The 20,834-nt window shown below is 41.2% G+C and overlaps 1 long non-coding RNA gene and 1 pseudogene across 1 annotated transcript; one reads left to right on the forward strand and one right to left on the reverse strand.

The window, feature by feature from the left end:
* Positions 1-7,705: 7,705 nt before the first annotated feature.
* Positions 7,706-11,799, forward strand: LOC107277312 (nucleosome assembly protein 1-like 4; annotated as a pseudogene).
* A 1,364-nt stretch (positions 11,800-13,163) lies between these two features.
* LOC136356591 (uncharacterized) lies at positions 13,164-15,481 on the reverse strand. The gene is made up of 2 exons (XR_010741586.1): positions 14,920-15,481; positions 13,164-14,481 (listed from the first exon to the last, which is right to left on the reverse strand). It is a non-coding gene; the product is annotated as an uncharacterized lncRNA (long non-coding RNA).
* Between the last annotated feature and the right edge of the window lie 5,353 nt (positions 15,482-20,834).

Consider the following 20,834-nt stretch of genomic DNA (forward strand, 5'->3'; position numbering starts at 1 on the left):
GTGGAGGGTTGTGATTAGTTGGGAGGAGAATATAGGTGGAGAAGTAGTTATATTTTGGGACAAATCCTAACGGCTAGAAATTGTTATATTTTGACACGGAGGGAGTAGCAGACTATTGATTCGTTGAAGCCTGGACGGTCAGAGTATTAGTATAATAGCATGATACAAGCCAGTTATAAACACATATGGATGAGAGGATCGAGTATTAGTATAATAGCAGGATACAAGTCAGCTATAAACACATATGGATGAGATAAGAAAAGAGAGAGAAAGAAAGCGGGTTATAGATTCGTAGCCACTTGCAGGACTCCAAAATAATATGTTTATATGAGAGGTGGGACCATGTATTAATGGTGTAATATATATGCATAGGTAACTATTGTATGAATGAGCTGTTAAATTGGGTATATATATAGTTGGAGTTAGTAGTTGGTTGTATTATTAAACTTGCTCTTAGAGCAGCTAGGCTGGACCGTAGATTTTTTATTTTTTTTTTGGACACAAGACCGATGATTTCTTCGAAACTTGATTGCTGCCTGCCTCATTGTCTTGCACCTTTGGCCTTTGCTATTGCCGCTATCACTGGTGGAGAAACCCTTTATAGTCCCGGTTCGTAACCTCCCTTTAGTCCCGGTTTCTAAACCGGGACTACCAATCCGGGACTAAAGATCGCTATCTTTGGTACACCAACCGGGACGAAAGATCGATCTTTAGTCCCGGTTGGGGTTACTAACCGGGACTAAAGATGGCTCAGCCGTCCCGGTTGGTATTAACAACCAGGACTAAAGATCGAGCTGACCTTTTTTTTTTTTGCATGGCCCTGTTGCCGCATGGTTTATATATATATATATATAAACCATGCATATATATGTTTCAGTACATATATGCATATATATATATATATATATTATATTATATTTATATATGTTTCAATACATATGTACATGCATAATATATATGTATTTATACATATATATGTTATGCAAATGCATATGTATATATATATATATATATATATGACCAAAATATATTTACATTATAGAAAATGTGTACACATGCATATAGAAACATATGTAGTCATGTATTAATTACAATCCATTATATGTCCTAGCTAGCTACGATTTCGACGTAGTAGTAGTCGCTAGCTCAGAAGCTAAGGACCTATGAATTGTATTTCCGTCGTAGTAGAATTCACCCTTGGGATCAAGGATTTGTTCGTTGATGAATCCCATGAGTTGTTCTTGAACCGCCGCGATAAATTCCTTGTGCGTGGTCAGGTTATCCCTCATGCGAATAAACTATATGAATGTATGAAATTGATTAGTAATTAAACAAGAAATCAACACGTAATGAAATTTTGAATTTATTTGTACGTACATTGAGCTCTCTTATGGTGATGATTTGGTCTGCAAGGCAGTGGCAATACTCGCACACGTAATAGCCGCACAAGTTAGTTCCCTTCTTTTGCTTTGCGCACTACAAATAAATGACAAACAACGAGAGATCTAATTAATATACACTTGTATGTATTTGAATCGGAGAAATATAAATGTAGAGCATGTGTACTCACAGGAAATTTGAAATTCCGCCTAAGTCTTTCTCTCCATTTGCCGCGGACCAAATGATGGAACCGATACCAAGCCTTACATGGAGTTTAAAGATATGATTCGTAGTAGCAATTAACATAACAAGATTTTCTTAATTAACAGAGAAACTTATGACGGTACCTGTCTATAAGTTCGAAAACCTTGTCAAACGTAGACTATTTTTTATCCATTAAGTCATATACGTTGACGGTCCAGGCCGACAGGTCGAAGAGTAAAAGCACCCAGTGGAATCTGCAATGTGCGTGGGATGCATTACATATGAAACACTTAGCAAGTTCGTACGGGAATGAAATTTGGTATAGGAAGACAATAAAATTAAACTAACTCTGTGTTGTACGGCAACAGTATGAACGTCTTGTAATGCTGTGCCTTCAGGAGATGGACGAGATTGTCCTCTGTGGCTTGCGGATATTGGTCGAGCATTGTGACGTTTACTTTATGAGGGTCGATGAATCCAATATCGAAAACCCCCCGCCATCGGGCCCTTTGAATCTCCATTCTACAACGATAAAAGGGAGTATATTATTTTCTATAGTCTACTTATATACAAGGACCTAATTAATTAAAGGAGACGTAGTAAGAAATCTAACTGAACGATATACTTACAAAATCCAGCAACTCATAATAGAGACGTCGAGGGCGTCCAGCTGGTATAGTTCGTAGATTCCCTTGAAATTGATCCAGAGAATGTCATCTCCTTGCAAGAAGTCCGTGTCCCTGATCCTCGCTCCGATCATCTCTCTACCGGTGGCGCTCATCTCCATGTACAGCTGATGGAACTTGTACATTTGTGTGGGTAGGGACTGCAGCAGCTCAGGCTTGACAAGCGGTTTACCGAGTTCGTACATGTATTTCACTTCCGCCTTTTCGATTGGTGCGACTCCTAGCAATTGATCCGTAGTTAGACCGGTATCAGTAATAAATTCTTCTATCGTCATTTCTTTACCGGTCACCAACGGCTCGATCTCCTGGTTTGGTTGCTCTCCAAGCTGAGGGACTGATTTGGACTTTCCAGAAGATGCTTTCTTCAGCGTTCGCTCATAGTCCGATAGCTTAATGGCCTCCTTGGCAGGTGCAGACATACCCCTGAAGAAGTTCATGACACTCGGGTCTATATGAATCTTCTTTTCTGGACTTCGAGGCTTGAATTGTCTCTTGACTTCTGATGCCACGTAAGCGTCAAGCTCCTCTTGCGTGCAATCGTACCCCGGGTCCTTGTTCTTGGCGGTGTCAACTTTCGCCTTCTTCGTTGCCCTTGTGTGGGCAGGCAGTGGAGCTTGGGGGGTCCTTGACTTTGAAGGTGCCAGAAGAGGAGCTTGCGGAGGAGTCGGTGTAGGAGACCAAGGAGGAGTCGATGCAGGAGCCTGAGGAGGAGTCGGTGCAAGAGCCTGAGGTGGAGACGGTGCTGGAGCATGAGAAGGAGTCGGTGCAGGAGCCTGAGGTGGAGACGGTGCTGGAGCATGAGGAGGAGACGGTGCAGGATCCTGAGGAGGAGATGGCAGAGCCGGAGGAGATGGTGCACGAGACGCCGCTTGTCGCCCAGGGAGGATGATGTACCGCCGCCATAGAATAATGGCATGGCTTGTGTCTCGTAGATGCGTCTCACCTTCTCCTCCAGGGTAATCCAGCTCGAGATCCTCGTACGCGCCTTCGACCAACTCAACTTCGACCTTGGAATATCCTGCTGGAATCGGCCTGCAGTGGTAAGTACCTGAAGGGTCCGTTGGGATGGCCATGCCCGACGCCACCTTCATGTGGTGAGAGGTTATTTATTAGTAATCAACATATATAAGCAGCAACTAGCGGAATGGTCAAATCTAAAATATATAAACTACGAGCTTACCTTTATTGATAAGTTCTTGAAAGGAATATGCAGCTCACATGGTGTCCGCTGAGTGATGTCATCAATGGGGCAGGTGGATTCGTCCTGGGTTTGCATGGCGTCCATGCTCTTCTTCGTTAGCTGCCCGTCAACTTCTCCTGGATCGTCTCGTCAAATCTTGTATCGTAGTACTTTGCAAACAGGGCATGCTTCTAGGTTCTCATACTCCTCACCGCGATATAGGATACAATCATTCGGACATGCGTGAATCTTCTGAACTTCCAGTCCTAGCGGGCAGACAATCTTCTTAGCCTCGTACATTGTCTCGGGCAATTTGTTTCCCTCCGGAAGAATGTTCTTGACGAGTTTCAATAAATCGCCAAATGCCTTGTCACTAACCCCATTTTTTGCCTTCCATTGCAAGAACTCCAGAGTGGTATCCAACTTTTTGTGCCCCTGCTCGCAACTTGGGTACAACGAAGTTCTGTGGTCCTCTAACATCTTGTCCAATTTATAGGCTCCCTTTTCACTTTCGCAGTTCTCCTTGGCGTCCTGCAACATCTGACCAAGATCATCCGTAACGTCGTTACCATCAGCATCCATTTCCTCCTCGCCTGTTTGATTTCCTTTAAATCCAACGTACTGAGCAAAGTCCGAAATATTGTCGTCTTCCACTTCATCTTCTTCCATTTCAACACCTTGCTCTCCATGGGATGTCCAACAATTATAGCTTGGCATGAACCCCGACTCAAACAAGTGGAAATGAATAGTCCTGGTTGTAGAATACTCCTTCTGATTCTTACACTTATTGCATGGACAACAAATAAAACCCCTTTGCCTGTTAGCTTCGGCCACTCTCAAAAAATAGTGCACGCTGTCAATAAACTCTTGGGACCGCCGGTTAGCGTACATCCATTGCCGATCCATCTACATGAGTCAAAAAAAAATCGTACAAAAATAATTATTCTTACAATAATGACAGTCATACAATAATTATAAGATAATTACAAACTGTTTCAACAGTCATACAATAATGACATATCTTTATTCATATAAAAATCATAAAATATTACACCAAATAATTCTTATTTACTATTTCTAAAGTTTTAAACTAATTTTAATATGTTTTACTTCTTTTAATTTTCATTTTAGTTTGTTTTCTAGTATTCAAGATTAACTTTCACTATAGTTTTCCTTCTCAACTATTTTATAAAACCTTCTTTAGCAAATCAACTAAATTTCTATATATTCTTTCTTCCCCACACAAATTTTCTCCCTCATCAACTTACAACTAAATTTTGGAGACAAAAAAGTGTGCAAAACATAGCTGCAAATGTAATATGACAAAAAAAAACATTGGAGGATGAAGTTGCAAACCTTTTAGGAACCTCCGATTTGTATGTAATCACCAAAATAAATTCACTAGAAATTTTGGCATGACCTCCCCTCTTTTTTGAAGAAATTTTGAAGCTTGCTCGGGCAGCTGGAGGAGGAAGAAGACATATATATATAGGGGTGGGACTTTAGTCCCGGTTGGTGTTAGATCCCGGGGGACTAAAGATCAAATATGCCCGTTACCTTTTTTAACCGGGACTAAAGATCATCTTTAGCCCCGATTTTTATTGCATCCGGGACTATTGTGGAATTCGGCCGACCGACGAAAGATGAGTTTCTCCACCAGTGTATGAGCCACCAGCCGGTAGTAGCTAACACCTTCTACCTCTTGCGGCAGCTCGTCTCCTAGCCGCGGGGCCGCACCGGCGCCGCCTCCCTTCTGGCGCCCCTTCGTGTTTGCCACGAGAAGTGAGCCAGCCAGCCACCGTGAACAGAACGATGCCCTGCTTGTTGTCCGCACGAAAAAAACCTTAAATCTATAAAGATATTAGTTTTTGGTGAGGTACAACCACTGCATCGCTCCTCTCGCCACGCAATCACGGTACTGTTGCCCTGTTCATGTGCTTGCTCGCCGTTCGATGAACATAGCTATGAGTGTTTCTAGCCGTCCAACGTACGGATGGAGACATCGCTTCTGGTCGCGTATTAGGTTCCAGTCAGCCATCAGGTCTCTTCCCTGTTTATCGTACTAGTGTTGCTTTCCTGTTAATCTCGCGACACATGTATGTGAGCGGTCGTGCAAGCATGCAGAAGGAGGAACGGCGATTTCCTGGGACGACGCTCTGCAACTAGGCATGAGAAGTTTCGATCAAAGTTCTATAATCTGTTCACCTGCAATTGCTACTCATTTTGTGGCAAACTGCTTGAATCGGCTTGCCTACAATGGCTCCGTGAAGTGGAATGTGTTGAATGTGGCTGCTCTTGTTTGGTTGCATGGCCAATGGGTGGATAAAATGCCTGTTGTTCGTTCATTCTTTCCTTTTCTAACTGTGACACGCGTTGGCATCTTAATGGCTGGCTGGCTTTCCTAATAGGGATGGCAGCCTTCTCTTCTCTCTTGATTGGATGGTTTGTATTTGCTGTATACTGCATGAAGGATATAGTGTGCTGACTGTTTTAAAGAACATTTGCACTAAATCCTGTGATGAATTATGGAACGAACCAAGAACTCACTGAAATGATTCATTCTCATGATTATCATGGAATAAATCACACCTTGTATTGAACTTGGAAGAAAACACATGTTACCTACGCCACAAATGCGCTACATGTTATGATGTCCTCTGTTTTTTTTTGTGATCCTAGATCTAAGTTGGTGGCATCCTGCAAACGGTGGATTCCTTGTTCTTATTAGAGTTTTTATTTATCCATTGCCATCGCCGTTCTGTTAATCTGTCGATCGTACGCAAAACGATGGCGGTTGCTCACTACAAGAAAAATACTCTGTATAGACATTTTTCTAGTACTGTAGAGGCACTTATCAAATACCTTTACAACAATGTAGAGGCATTTTAAAAAATGTCTAATAAGTGTCTTATGGTGAATTGTCTCTACAGACGAAGAGACATTTTATAAAATGTCTATAAGATGGTAGAGGCATTTTTTAGAGACACTAAATTGTACCGCAAACATATAAAACCAGTCCAAAAAAGAGAATAAAATAGTTTCCTTGCTTTTGATAAGTCTTGAACTCATGATCTTTTGGTTAAATCATTCTAATCTTTGATACACTAACCAACTCAACTCCATGTCATTACTTGTATACTTGTTCCTTTAGTTACTTATATTTAATCCTTTAGTACACATTATCATTCTAAAAAGTGTCTCTACATAGTTTAAAATGTCTCAACAAAATGCCTTTATATATTAGACGCATTTTATAGTGCCGAAAGAATGCCTCTACGAGATAAAATCTAACAAAATGATATAAAAATGTCTCTAGAGTAAAAGTTTTCTAGGCAATTTTTAAAGTGCCTCTATAAAGTGTCTCTACACTATAAAACTTCTGATTTTAGAAGCAATTTATAAAATGCCTCTACAAAAGTGCCTCTATACGAGGTTTTTGTTGTAGTGGCTGCACCATGTTCACAAATTCACGACCACATGGCGCGGTGAAAATCACCGGCCAGCCATCGTGAGAGTTCGTAAGGTGACACGGTTGCTTTACGACTTTGTCACGAGTGTGTGGATCGCCCAGCAAATAATGAGCTAGACCAATCATAAAGCCAATAACTCCTCCTGCTCCCACCTAACCTAACGCGACACAAGAAAAAAGCACGCAACGGGAGGGAGACATGCGGATACGATACCGGACCGGCTGCCATGCCAACTCCTTTGCCTTTGCGAGCAACAATAATCTCGCTGAATTTGGAAGAAGCCGGCCCACTCCCGCGAAAAAAGAAAAAAAAAACAGAGCAATGAAAGCAAGAGGAGCCGATCACGGCCCTGAAGTCTGAATCGAACTCGCGACGACCGGCGGGGCAAAGTCCAAAATCCACACGAGCGCGAACCCGCATCCCGTTCGGCCACGTCTCCCTCCCGCGAAATCTGGGCCGTCTGCTTTGTCACTTCTCCCACCCTTTATCGTCATAATTAATATTTGTGATGAATAAATTGACTTTGCAAATAATTTAATTAATGAATTGGTTTAAAGATGTGTGGATGTTGGTGTGAGTGTGTGTGACTAATTGGGGTCATGTTGTGATATCTGTGCTCAGGAACGGTTGTCTTGTCTGATTGTGTGCAGGTGACTTGAGGTCAACCTTGGTCAATGGTGAGGACCATAACTATGCTTAGGGAGGACCAGAGGTTTAGTGCAGTCAGGATACCATGTGAGAAGGTGACTAGAGTCAAGATTCTTGTATGTCAACTTCGGTCAACAATGGGGATCGGGACTACACTCAGGGAGGAGTTGAGGTCCAGATAGTTAAGGATACCAGATGACGAAGTTGAATACTAGATGGCACATGGTGGATGGACCCCGTGTGGAAGAGATCTTCACAACGGGCTTCACGATGTGTGTGCAGCGTCGGTGTTTACAAAGAAAATTGGAAGAAGAATTAGAGACTATGGTTGCTACAGTAGTATGCAGTATGCACGTATGTGTTGCACATGTGTACTGCATGTGGTTGTCGACATGGTCCAGGAAGCATATGCATGTATGTGTGGTGCATGGCATCCACATGTGTGTTGATCTGCGGAAAGGCTAGTTAGCGCGCGCCGGCGGCACGCGCCCTCCTTCACGCTCTTTTTTTTTTCTTTTTTTTTTTTACTTTTTTTCCTCACTTTTTTTCTAATTTTTTTTTATCTTTTTAGCATGTTTTGAGTTTGAAAGTTTTTAAATTTTGAGTTGAAAATTTTCAAATCTGGATTTAAAAGTTTTCGAATCTCGATTTGAAAATTTTCAAACTTTTCAAATCTGGATTTGAAAGTTTTCGAATCTCGATTTGAAATCGAATCTCGAGTTAAAAGTTTTCAAATCTCGAGTTGAAAGTTTTCAAATCTCAAATTGAAAGTTTTTAAATTTTTTCAAATCTGGACTTGAAAGTTTTTGAATCTCGATTCTCGAGTTGAAAGTTTTCAAATCTCAAGTAGAAAGTTTTCAAATTTGGATTTGAAAGTTTTCGAATCTCGAGTTGAAAGTTTTCAAATCTTAAATTGAAAGTTTTCAATTTTTTTCAAATCTGGACTTGAAAGTTTTTGAATCTCGATTCTCGAGTTTGAAAGTTTTTAAATCTGAGTTGAAAGTTTTCAAATCTCAAGTTGAAAGTTTTCAAATCTTAGTTGAAAGTTTTTAAAATTTGACTTTAAAATTTAAAACTTAAATCGAAAATTTTCAAATCTAACTTCAAAAATTTTCAATATGTTGGTAAAAAGATCTCCCAAAAAAATCTCCAGAATATTTTCTTAATTACTACCATTAGTGTTAAGTATATTAACTAATATACGTAATTAAGACTAAAAGGGAGGAAGTGCTCGCCAGGTCCTTTTCCCGGCGCGCACGCGCGCGCTAGCACTCCCCGTTGATCTGATTGGTTGGTTTGGCACCCAAGCTGGTCTACACGGGTAGATGGGGCTCGTTGGTTGGCTGCATGCCGAGTGGGCTGGCCCAGGAAGCAGCAGCGGGCGGTGAAGGCCTACGCGCGAGGAGATCGAGTCCCACTTGGTGTGATTATCTGTAGCCGGGGCGGCTGCAGGTTTTGGAAATTGTATTTTGCTTTGGAAATCGAGGGATGAGTCCTATTGGAAATACGAGCTCTACTTCTACTCTGAGTAGGAGTTTTTTAAGTATAAATAGATGAGAGGTTGAGGCTAGAAGCATATCAGCTTTTTGGGAGAGAAAAGTTAGGGTTTGCTTTGAGCTTTAATTCTAGTTCAAGAGTTTGATCCTAGTAGGTTTGTTTGGTCTTGTTCGATCCTACATTATCATCACCTTCCGTGGCTTCCGCCCTCCCCGCCTTGCTCGCCTAATCCGAAGCCCAAACTCTCCTCGTCCGAAGCCCAAACTCTCCTCGTCCGAAGCCCAAACTCTCCTCGCTCGAAAACTTGCCGCCTCATCACGCCGGAGAGCATCATCACCGCATCTCCCACCGCAGCAGCCATGAACGGGATCGGTGAGCACTCGCCTCTCCCCTATTTCACTTTTTGTCGCGCTCTGGCTGTTTTTTTTGGGTGTTTCCGTGATTGGGGTTTATGGCTTACTGTTTGCGGCGGCGGGTTTCTTATGCAGAGCTCTCATCAGGGGACAAGGCTAAACTCGTGGAGACGCTCAAGGTATAACCTCTTCCTCTCTTGCTGTGATGATCACTTCAATTGGAGCGATCGTGCAATGATGTTTTGTTGATTCGGTGATGTGCTTGTGCAGAACAAGCTGCAGGCATTGGCGGAGCAACATGTTGACATGCTCGAGAGCCTGGCGCCCGCGGTCAGGAAGCGCGTCGATGTGCTCATGGAGATTCAGGTAAAGACAAAACTGCTAAGACTAGAGAGAGCTTCGATTTGTGGCATATTTTCGTTCATCCTACTGTTTATTATGCAAACCCATTGTGGCATACATAGTGACAATATCGTCAATGAAACGAGTTTTTGCATGGTTTAATTCCCTCTATTCCAGAGGCTTTCTTATACATATTTTAGTATTGTTATGTTCGTGAGGATAAAACGGTTGGATTAGATATTTTATCCTTTATTATCTGTAGTTGCTTCTATACTCTTAAGAAATTACAAATTATGCTCTCGTATGCCAGCGATATCCATTGATTTCGTAAATAGATTTTTTTACCTTAGCCTTTTAATGTTATTTAGTTGATTGTGTATATTTACTACAAACTTTATTCCACATATTTAAAAGTTTCTAAAACATGTTAAATGTTTCAGAGCCAACATGATGAACTAGAAGCGAAGTTCTTCGAGTAAAAAGCTGCTCTAGAAGCTAAATATCAGTAGCTTTATGGACCATTGTTCTCAAAGGTAACACATACTTTTTGTTGCAATGTAACACAATCTGGCCTTACCTCACTTATCTTTCCTTTCAAAAAGAGTTGCATGTTTTGTGTACATGCAACTCTTCTCTAAGAAACATATCTTGAATTATATTTCTGAGTTTTCAATATGATGTGTTGTTCTGGTGACCTTTTTTGTGCTTGCAAATTTCCAGCGTTCTAAAATTGTGAGTGGTGTTCTTGAAGTAGAGGGCGAGACCGAAGAAAGAGGTGATATATCATTCTTGTTCATACAATAGGTGTTCTGGGCATGTCTGGGGTTATTGATAGATTGGGTACCCTTTTAGTTTTTTCTATAATCTTGTCACGATGCTTTCATGCAGAGGAAAAGGGTGTTCCAGATTTCTGGCTCAATGCAATGAAGAAGAATGAGATTCTTGCTGAGGAGGTGAGAGGCTTTTCTAGTTTGTAAATTTCCACTTTCCAAAGTTATCAATGTTTATGCTGTCATTAGAACTTGAGCTTATTTATTTGTTAAGTGTGCCGATTTGCTTAGTGCCGATGATTTTTGTAATGAATATTTTTTTCCTTTTCCACTGCCATAGATCCATGAGAGCGATGAGTAAGCTCTGAAGTACCTTAAGGACATCAAATGGTGCGGAATTGATGATCCAAAGGGTTTTAAGTTTGAATTCTTCTTCGATACAAATCCCTTCTTAAAAAATCAAGTGCTGACTAAAACATACCACATGATCGATGAAGATGATAACCCATCCTAGAGAAAGCAATTGGGTATATATCATTTTGTTCCTGCAAATTTGTGTTTTTGTTAGGATGAAAAAAAATCTCTCTTGCATTTCCTATTTGAAATATTCCTTGACTGCTTTATTTTTTAGGACTGAAATTGAATGGCATCTAGGATATTGTTTGACACAACAGGTGCTAACAAAGGAGAGTTCAGAGAGCACTAAACCTATAACAAAGACTGAAGAATGTGAGAGCTTCTTTAACTTCTTCAGCCCCCCTCAAGTTCCAGATGATGACGCAAAAAATGACGAATATACCGTAAGTTGAACAAGTATTTATTCTATATACATTGATTCCTGAAACATTATGCCTAAACTTATGTCCTTTTTGGTTGCTGCTTCTTAACTGGCTGAAGAATTGCATAACCAAATGGAACGAGATTATGACATCGCGTAAGCTATTATGCTCCATTTCATTCTTAACCAATTAGAATTGGTTTTTTATTTTTGGAAAGGAGAAGCGATTAATATTGTGTTATTATGCATGATGTATACTGAAATACACAATTCTTTAAATTATTTATGAACAGCATACTTCCTGCATATATTATCTACTTATAAATTAGCTTGCCCATGTTGCCAGATCTACTCTTAGGGACAAGATTATACCACACGCTGTTTCTTGGTTCACTAGAGAGGCTGTTCAAGACGAGGATTATGGGGCTTCTTGGGTGGATGATGAAGAAGAGGATGACGACGATGATGAATATAGTGATGAAGAAGCATAAGGCATTCAAGTGTCGTTTGTTCTACTGGGGTATTAGAAATTTAGATGCTTTTATCTCCATTGTTATTCCTCTATTTTGAACGGAAGGCTAGCAGAGTTGATGGACAGCAGCATGAGCGACCTGCGGAGTGCAAGCAGCAGCAGTTTTTCTTTTCCTTTTTTTATCTTAGTTCTCCGAAGTCAGATGGAGTGAAGGATATGTAACTACTAAAAGTTGATTTTTCAACTTTTCTATGTGCTTTTTTTTATTTTCTCCCATTGTTGCCATATACTAGAAGTACAAGCGCAACGCGACGCCGTGCATGCTAACATCTACATTGGGTTAGTAAGAGGCATATCAAAAGCAACAACATCAAATCAACGCCAAGATGAAGGAATCCTGAAAAAGAAGTCCCAAATTTTCATGCTTCACCAATCACACACAACAACACAAACACAGGGAGGCACCTTACCCACCGGAAGTCCACCATGCCGGCGACGCCTCCTTCCTCGAGCAGCTCCACTCCTCCTATGTCGTGCCCTGTCCCGCTACCTTAGTTGCTATATGGCCACAACCTTGTGCAGCATCCAGCCTCAGTTCCGGCCGCCAGCAACGGAGCAGCGCCGCTGCAAGCTTCAGCGTGGCAACGGCAGCCAATGTCACTGCCAACTCCGGTGGTTTCCTCATCTGGCTGGCACTCTACCTTGTACCCTCTCCCCGCTCCATTCCCAAAGGCGGCCGGTGGGGAGAAAGGAGCAGCGTGGCTACATTCACTATGAAAGGCTTTGAGCAATAAACAGGATTAACCGAATTCGGTCTTGCCTTTTCCTAATAACAATTCATTCCTTGAGTTTTGACTAACCAAATTTTGATTGAATGCGCACCCGTAGACAGGAATCAATTATATAGCCAATTTATTTACTATGGCACTGTAACTAAACACTTTCTCTGAAAGTTTCCTGCATGCTTGGAACCAAGAATATATATATATATATATATATATATATATATATATATATATATATATATATATATATATATATATATATATATATATATATATATATATATATATATATATATATATATATATATAGCTGTTAGAGAAACATTGATCCCAATTGTTGTAAGTAGAAGTACATCACTGAAACACATGTTCAACAGAACAATTTCCAAGACAAGCTCATCCCTGAATCAAAACTTACAATGACACTCATGGTAAAACGAGCCTGATACAATCACATAAAACAAAATCAATTGCGCAGGATAAACATTGAAACAGGTATGAACATGAACTACGAGAATCAATCAAAACATTGAAGATAAAATATTTTCTTCCTTCATAACATAATTTGTGCAATTGTCAAGAATCAAGCAATCGTATCACAAGATAATTCAGATATTCCTCAAATATGATTCTTAATGAGCTTACAAAGTTACAACTTACAAATCAACAATAATGAATGGAGTAACCATCACCTCGGTTTTGTCGATAGGCAATATAATTGGCCAGGTGTAGAAGTCATGCTGCCTTCTCTTGATCAAATCCTGAAAAAAGTTGTTCCCTTGCATCAGAAAGCAACTTTTCTGCAAACCCCCGTGATTTCTCCAGCCCAAGTAATTTCGGGTATGTCGTCTTGTCACTCGCCAAGTCCTCCCCTGCTGTCTTGCCAACCTCCTCAGAAGACTTGGTCACATCAATTATATCATCAACAATCCTATCAACCTCGCATACATGCGCAACCGTTCAATCTGCTCATAAGAGCAACCTCCCAAGATTGCCCCAATATCCATTGATGCCTCAAGAATTTGATGCCTATTCTTTTTTCTAATTAAAATGTTACTAATCCAACCAAGACAATGTAATCTCTTCAGTAAAATTGTGCTTAAGCAGCTGTGAGATTTGAGCCTAAATGATATCTCGAGTTAAATCTTGTTACTTATTTTCAAGTATTATACCACAAGAGGGAGAAGCAAAAGCCTCACCTCATGGAGAGAGGAGCGGCGTGGCTACATTCACTATGAAAGGCTTTGAGCAATAGACAGGATTAACCGAATTCGGTCTTGCCTTTTCCTAATAACAATTCATTCCTTGAGTTTTGACTAGCCAAATTTTGACTGAATGCGCACCCGTAGACAGGAATCAATTATATTACCAATTTATTTACTATGGCAATGTAACTAAACACTTTCTCTGAAAGTTTCCTGCATGCTTGGAACCAAGAATATATATATATATATATATATATAGCTGTTAGAGAAACATTGATCCCAATTGCTGTAAGTAGAAGTACATCACTGAAACACATGTTCAACAGAACAATTTCCAAGACAAGCTCATCCCTGAATCAAAACTTACACTGACACTCATGGTAAAACGAGCCTGATATAGTCACATAAAACAAATTAATTGCACGGGATAAACACTGAAACAGGTATGAACATGAACTACGAGAATCAATCAAAACATTGAAGATAAAATATGTTCTTCCTTCATAACATAATGTGTGCAATTGTCAAGAATCAAGCAATCGTATCACAAGATAATTTAGATTTTCTTCAAATCTGAATCTTAATGAACCTACAAAGTTACAACTTACAAATCAACAATAATCAATGGAGTAACCATCACCTCAGTTCTGTCGATATAGGTAATATAATTGGCCAGGTGTAGAAGTGGTGCTGCCTTCTCTTGATCAAATCCTGAAAAAAGTTGTTCCCTTGCATCAGAAAGCAACTTTTCTGCAAACCCCCGTGATTTCTCTAGCCCAAGTAATTTTGGGTATATCGTCTTGTCACTCGCCAAGTCCTTCCCCGCTGTCTTGCCAAGCTCGTCAGAAGACATGGTCACATCAAGTATATCATCAACAATCCTATCGACATCGCATACATGCGCAAACGTTCAATCTGCTCATAAGAGCGACCTCCCAAGATTGCCCCAATAACCATTGATGCCTCAAGAATTTGATGCCTATTCTTTTTTCTAATTAAAATGTTTCTAATCCAACCAACACACTGTCATTTCTTCAGTAAAATTGTGCTTAAGCAGCTGTGAGCTTTGAGTCTAAATGATATCTCGAGTTAAATCTTGTTACTTATTTTCAAGTATTATACCACAAGAGGGAGAGGCAAAAGCCTCACCTCATGGTCGCAATCGACCATCTACTGCCTGTTGCCAGGACGCGAGCTGCACGATCCCTGCAAAAAAAAAACTTGGAATAGAGCGGTCGATGAGTCAAAGGGGGAGTTCTTTGGTTTGGGGGAAATTTTGGAATAGACCTGGTTGTTGATGGAGCTGACGGCATCGTGGTCCCTCCAAGCGAAGTCGTCGGTGGGGAGGACGACCCGCCGAGCTCCTACAGGAAGGCGCGGCACAACGTGGACTGCGGAAGGGCCAAGCAGACAGTCAGTACGCGTGCTCGTCGGCGTCCCTGTAGGACTTGCACGAAGCTGGCGAGGTGGTGCTCCATGTTCAGCTCAAGCTCGTTGTCGCCGCTGCCGACCACCCGCCGGATCAGCGGCTCCTCCTCCTGGTTGGACACTCCACGCACTGCCGGAGACACCGGAACTCACCCTCCACCGCAGAAGGCTTGATCCGGTGGGGGGAGGGCGAACGAAGCGGAGGCAGGATCCGCGACGAGGAGGGCAGCCACCGGTGGTGTGACGATACGGTGGCCGGGCGGGAGGAGGTGGGGAATGGGAAGCGATTGGGGGTAGGTGTGGTTGTTTTTCAATAAAACCCCTTGTGTTTATTATGTTTACAAAACGGAATTTTCTCTTCTTCTTCGCATAGTATTTCTCTAAAGGATAAGGGGTTTTTGGGGAAAACCATAACAGGCTGTCAGGCAATTCGAGGGTTATATATGGACAAGCAGTTTTTTTTTTGCAAAATAACCAGATCCCACGTGGCATACATGCACAGTGAAAACGGGCACCAGCGGTGGAAGAAACAGTCACGCGGTATAGTCAAAGGCAAGATTAACAGTGAGATTACCAGCAAACCGCATTTTCCCGGTCGCAGACACGCTCGTGAGGAGCCGTAATCACAAGACGACGACGTGTAAAAAAATGAGGTAGCCAGAAAAAAATTCAAAAAAAGGAGAAAAACAGTACGGTTAGGGGAGTTATTGATTGATTGATGATCCATCCACCTACCCCTCCGAAGCACATCTTAATTCTTGACAAGGAATTTTGTTGGCACATCTTTAATTCTTGACAAGAATATTTTTTTGTCATCTTGGTGCACGGGTGGCATGAGTGTCACAACCTCATTTTTTTCTCATACTTATACTTATACTTATAAGCCAAAATTTAAAATTTAAAAAGTTATTTTAGAGTTTATTTTATAACATTTGTTTTTAAATTACTAAGAACACATATATAAAAGTCTTAGTTACAAATTATTTTTTGTTGCTAATAAATCAGACGGATAAACATACGTATAAACAAAATGATGGGCTCTATCTCCTGAAAGTTTGTAGAAAGGTCCTTTTCAACAAAACGGCGGGGAATTGAGGAATGATTTATACATGAAAAATTCATGTAGTGTATTTTAAAACGGATGGTTGATTAATTCATTACCATTCTCACGCAACATACCTCATGTTTGAAATATAATACCAAAAAATGTGACAACATGATGATTTGGAGAATTTGAAATCTTATGGGCGAAGTGACACGCCATGTGGATAATAACATAACAAAAGTCATGTTTATAAGTAGAAAGGCTATTATAATTTTTAAATATATTTTTTCAATATAAATTTGTGCATTTTAAGCGTATATATTTTCCGCGGCAAAGCGCGGAGGTGTCGTCTACACTAGCACGGGTTCGGTGATCTGTAACGGGCTGCAAGCCTCATCTCTATTGGGTAGGGCCCCGTCGCAGAGCAAAGGTCGCTGATGTGGTAAAATATCTCAATCGGGCATCCGGCCATCACGGATGACACACATCTTAATCGTGCCAACACAAAAACCCGTCACGGATGACTCTCATCTCTAACGGGCCTAAACGATAGCCCGTCACAGATGACTCACATCTCTAACGGGTCTAAACTATAGCTTGTCAAGGATGAGTATAATCCAAAAAAAATAAATTTTGTTTTTTTCTAGCCTCATGTGCCTCTCATAGGCCGGGCTAGTCTTTTCTACACACTTTATCCTCACTCTGTGCACCCGGGACAGTCATCCGTGGCGGGCGCCAACTTAAGACCCGATTGAGATATGAAATGTTATCTCAATCAGGTCTAAACTACGGCCCGACACTGATATGTGTCATCTGTGATGGGCCTGAGTTTTATGCCCATCTAACATGTCTATACGACCATATCTCAATCGGGCATTTTTTCGACCCGATTGAGATGACTTTCTTGTGATGGCCCGCTAATTCTAGAAATGTTACAGGCCTCAGATATGGAAGGTTCTGTAGCTATAACTAGTTAGTTCGACTACGCGAGCAGCCAACACTAATGTGTGTGGATCCGCCAGGACCAAGCTGCCTCTGAGACGAAATTCTACAATTGCTCCGTCTTGCAGCAACTGCCTCTTGAGTCATTAACATGACGGCGGCCTCACAGGTTGTTTTGCTCCTCCGCTCGAGAGCGTTGTGGTTAATCAGTTGATACTAGGGATGCCTGCTTCGGTTCAGTATTGTGGAGCAACATATAACTTCCTGGTCTAGGTATTACTCCCTTCTTTCCTAAATGTTTGACGCCGTTGACTTTTTTAAACATGTTTGACCATTCGTATTATTTCAAAAACTTTTATGAAATATGTAAAACTATATGTATACATAAAAGTATATTTAGCAATAAATCAAATAATAGAAACAAATTAATAATTACTTAAATTTTTTGAATAAGACGAACGGTCAAACATGTTTAAAAAAGTCAATGGCGTCAAACATTTAGGGAATGAGGGAGTATCATTTTTCTAGGACAACATTCAATTCACATGGTAGATATAAATTGAGTGCAAACTGTAGAGGGTGGAAACAAAGCCTTCAATATCCCTGTCCCTAGTTAACACTTTGGTTCTCCTCCATGTAAATATTTTAGGCATAGTAGAGAGTTCCTCAGACAACACATATGGTGCCTCCCTGAGCTATGTATTCAGAAATGTCGCTCACAAATTTTCATTTAGGCTGGTTTTCATGGCTTTGCTTTTTAGGGATACTTCCATCCACCATAGAATCAAAAGTGATAATTATTGACTGCGTGTTAAGTAGTGAGTTAATTAGCATGAGAATGGAAGGCATTGGGATGCCATACTATCCAGAAATATAACATGAAGCTAGTTCAACCCAATTCTTTCTGCACAGCCTTATGCGGTGTGAGATACGCAATCAAAGACATGGATTGCTATTGCGACACCAAAGTATGTTCGTCAACAACATGCAACCCTATAGCATCCAACTAAGGGTGTATTTACTTCACGCTAAAATTGAAAGTTTAATTAAAATTGGAACGATGTGATGGAAAAGTTGGAAGTTTTGTGTGTGTAGGAAAGTTTTGATGTGATGGAAAAATTGGAAGTTTAAAGAAAAAGTTGGGAACTAAACCTCTAAAATTGCTATAAAGCCTGGTTTAGTTCCAATTTTAAAGAAAAATTGGAAAATTGCAGGTCAACTAAAAGCAGGGCCATCTTAGAGGCCTAGGCTGGTTGTTCTCTAAAATATAGAGCCAGCCTTGACCGAATGTAATACGTCATAGAATTGTCGTAAATAGCAATCCATTCTAGGCACAAAGAGAGGAAAATGATATGTAAGGGCCTAAGAATTCATGCTATTTTTCCTATAAAACTCATGGGTAATTAGTCCTTGACAACTTTGTAGAAAAATAACAACTCCTTTGTTTTTCCTTATAACTGTCCATAATGCAGCCCTACCTTCGATAGATGAATATTCACACCAAGGTCAAGAAAAACCAAAGAATAATTACATTTTTGAATTTTCTTTTCTTATGAAACATTGCAATATTGATTGTCGACCTAGTCAGGTAGTATTTTCGACCCAGTCAAGTAGTATTTTCTTTAGGTGGATAATGAGGTTGTAAATTTTGATTAAAGGTAGAAACTTCAATATCTCCAGAGGGGGAATATCATGTTTTTCCCTAAGAAAGAAACAAGGCTTGTGATGTAATTTTTATTTGAAATTTATTTGTTTTGAGGAAATGTTAATGTAATTTCAAAACCGACAATGGGTAGAAGGCTAGAACGAACAAGGCACGGTAGCCCATTTGCATAAGACCGCTTAGAGCATCTCCAACAGCCTCCTTAGTCTACTCTCCAAGTTAAATTTTAGCAATTTTGACAAAAATTCGTGCTCCAACGGACTGGCCAACCGTATGGCCAAGCCATCCGGCTGGCCAAAGTGCTCCTCGCACTGGCCAAATTTGGCCAGCAAAAAAGGCCTAGCCATTTGTAGGCCCCACGCTTTTCCCCCTCTCACTCTCTCTCCCTCCCGTGTACTAGTACTACTCCCACCGCTCGCCAGATCCAGCGCGCCGGCGACGCCACTCCGCCAGCACCGCCCCTCTGCGCCTCTCTTCCGCGGTGCCGCCCCTGTCTCGTCTCCTCGTCTGCTTGTCCACTCCTCTCTCGCCTCGTCCAGTCCTCTCTTGCATTGGCCGGCCACGACCGCCGCCCTCCGCGCCGTCGCCGACCGCCGCCCTCCTTGCCGTTCCCGGCCGTGACCGCTGCCGCCGTCCGCGACCCAGGTCGTCGTTGAGGTCGTGTTGCCGAGGTAGTCATCGTCGCGAGCCTCCGCCGCCGCCGCTGGCCGTGACCGCCAACCTATGCGCATTCGCCGTCACCGCATCTCTCTCTACTTCGCCTGCGACGCCAGCCACCGGCCGCCGACCGCTGCCCCTAGCCGTCGTCGACCTCCATGCCCGCATCGGAGAGAATGTGAAGGAGGAGGAGGAATGAGAGACTGACATGTGGGACCCGATGTTAAATTGGAGAATGTGAATAGAGAGGCTATTGGAGTAAAAGGCAAATTTAGCTCTCCAATTATTTTATGGCTGGCCAAATGAGTATTTGGAGAGATCAAAATAGCCAATCTGTTGGAGATGCTCTTATTGGACCCAAGCCCAACCGAAGAACCACAAGTCTCAGGACTGAGCTGATACCATTTCTCTGTGAAAACAATTAATTCTATGTGATAGGCGTAAATTGATTGCAGACCGTAGATGGTAGAAACAAATCCTTATCCCTAGTAACACTTTGGTTCTCCCATTGGTGAATATATTAGCACAGACAGGCAGCTAGCTCCTCATAAGTTGTAACCAACACATATGGTGTCTCACTGAGATAGGGAATAAAATGGTGCTCCAAATTGCATTTTAGGTTTGTTCTCAACTTATCATATCTTTTGCTTCCTAGGGATGTATATATTACTTCCATCCACCATAGAATAACTGTGTGTTAGCTATGAGTTAGCATGCATGAGAATGGTAGGCATTGGGACGTTATAGAATCCATGGAAAGAATATGCATCTAGTTCAATTCCATTATCACTGCAAACCCTTACGCACTGGGATACTCAATCAAGCTAAGGCAGGGATTGCTGTTCGTGCGCAACAGCTTCTTTGTCAATAGCATGCAGGCTCTAATGCCCATGATGCAAACTTACTGAACAGTTCCATCCCAATGCAAAATATTTGAGATGCAAAGAAGAAGTACAAGATGTAAGACCCCAAGCTCATTTTTCTTATAAAAATTGTAGGAATAAGTTGTCCTTGACAACTTTGAGAATTCTCACTCTTTTAGGTTTCATATTGCTTTTCCTTATGTACAGCCATATTTCGATCAATGAGCCTTTCTCTCCGAGATCAAGAGAACTAAAGAATTCGAGAGAAGATTAAATTGGTTAAAATCTCGGAATCCTTTTTGTTCCGGGACATTGTAATTTCGAATGGCCGATCTTAGTGAGGTTGTAGATTTCGACCAAGGTATATGTAAAATTTCAATATTTCGAGGGTAAAATGCATGTACATTCCCTTAGAAAGAGTAGAGAAACGTCCAGGGGTTTTCTGGTTAGCTCCACAAGATGGTGA

Source organism: Oryza sativa, chromosome 5 (genome assembly GCF_034140825.1).
Source record: "Oryza sativa Japonica Group chromosome 5, ASM3414082v1".
In the NCBI taxonomy this organism is placed as follows: Eukaryota; Viridiplantae; Streptophyta; class Magnoliopsida; order Poales; family Poaceae; genus Oryza; species Oryza sativa.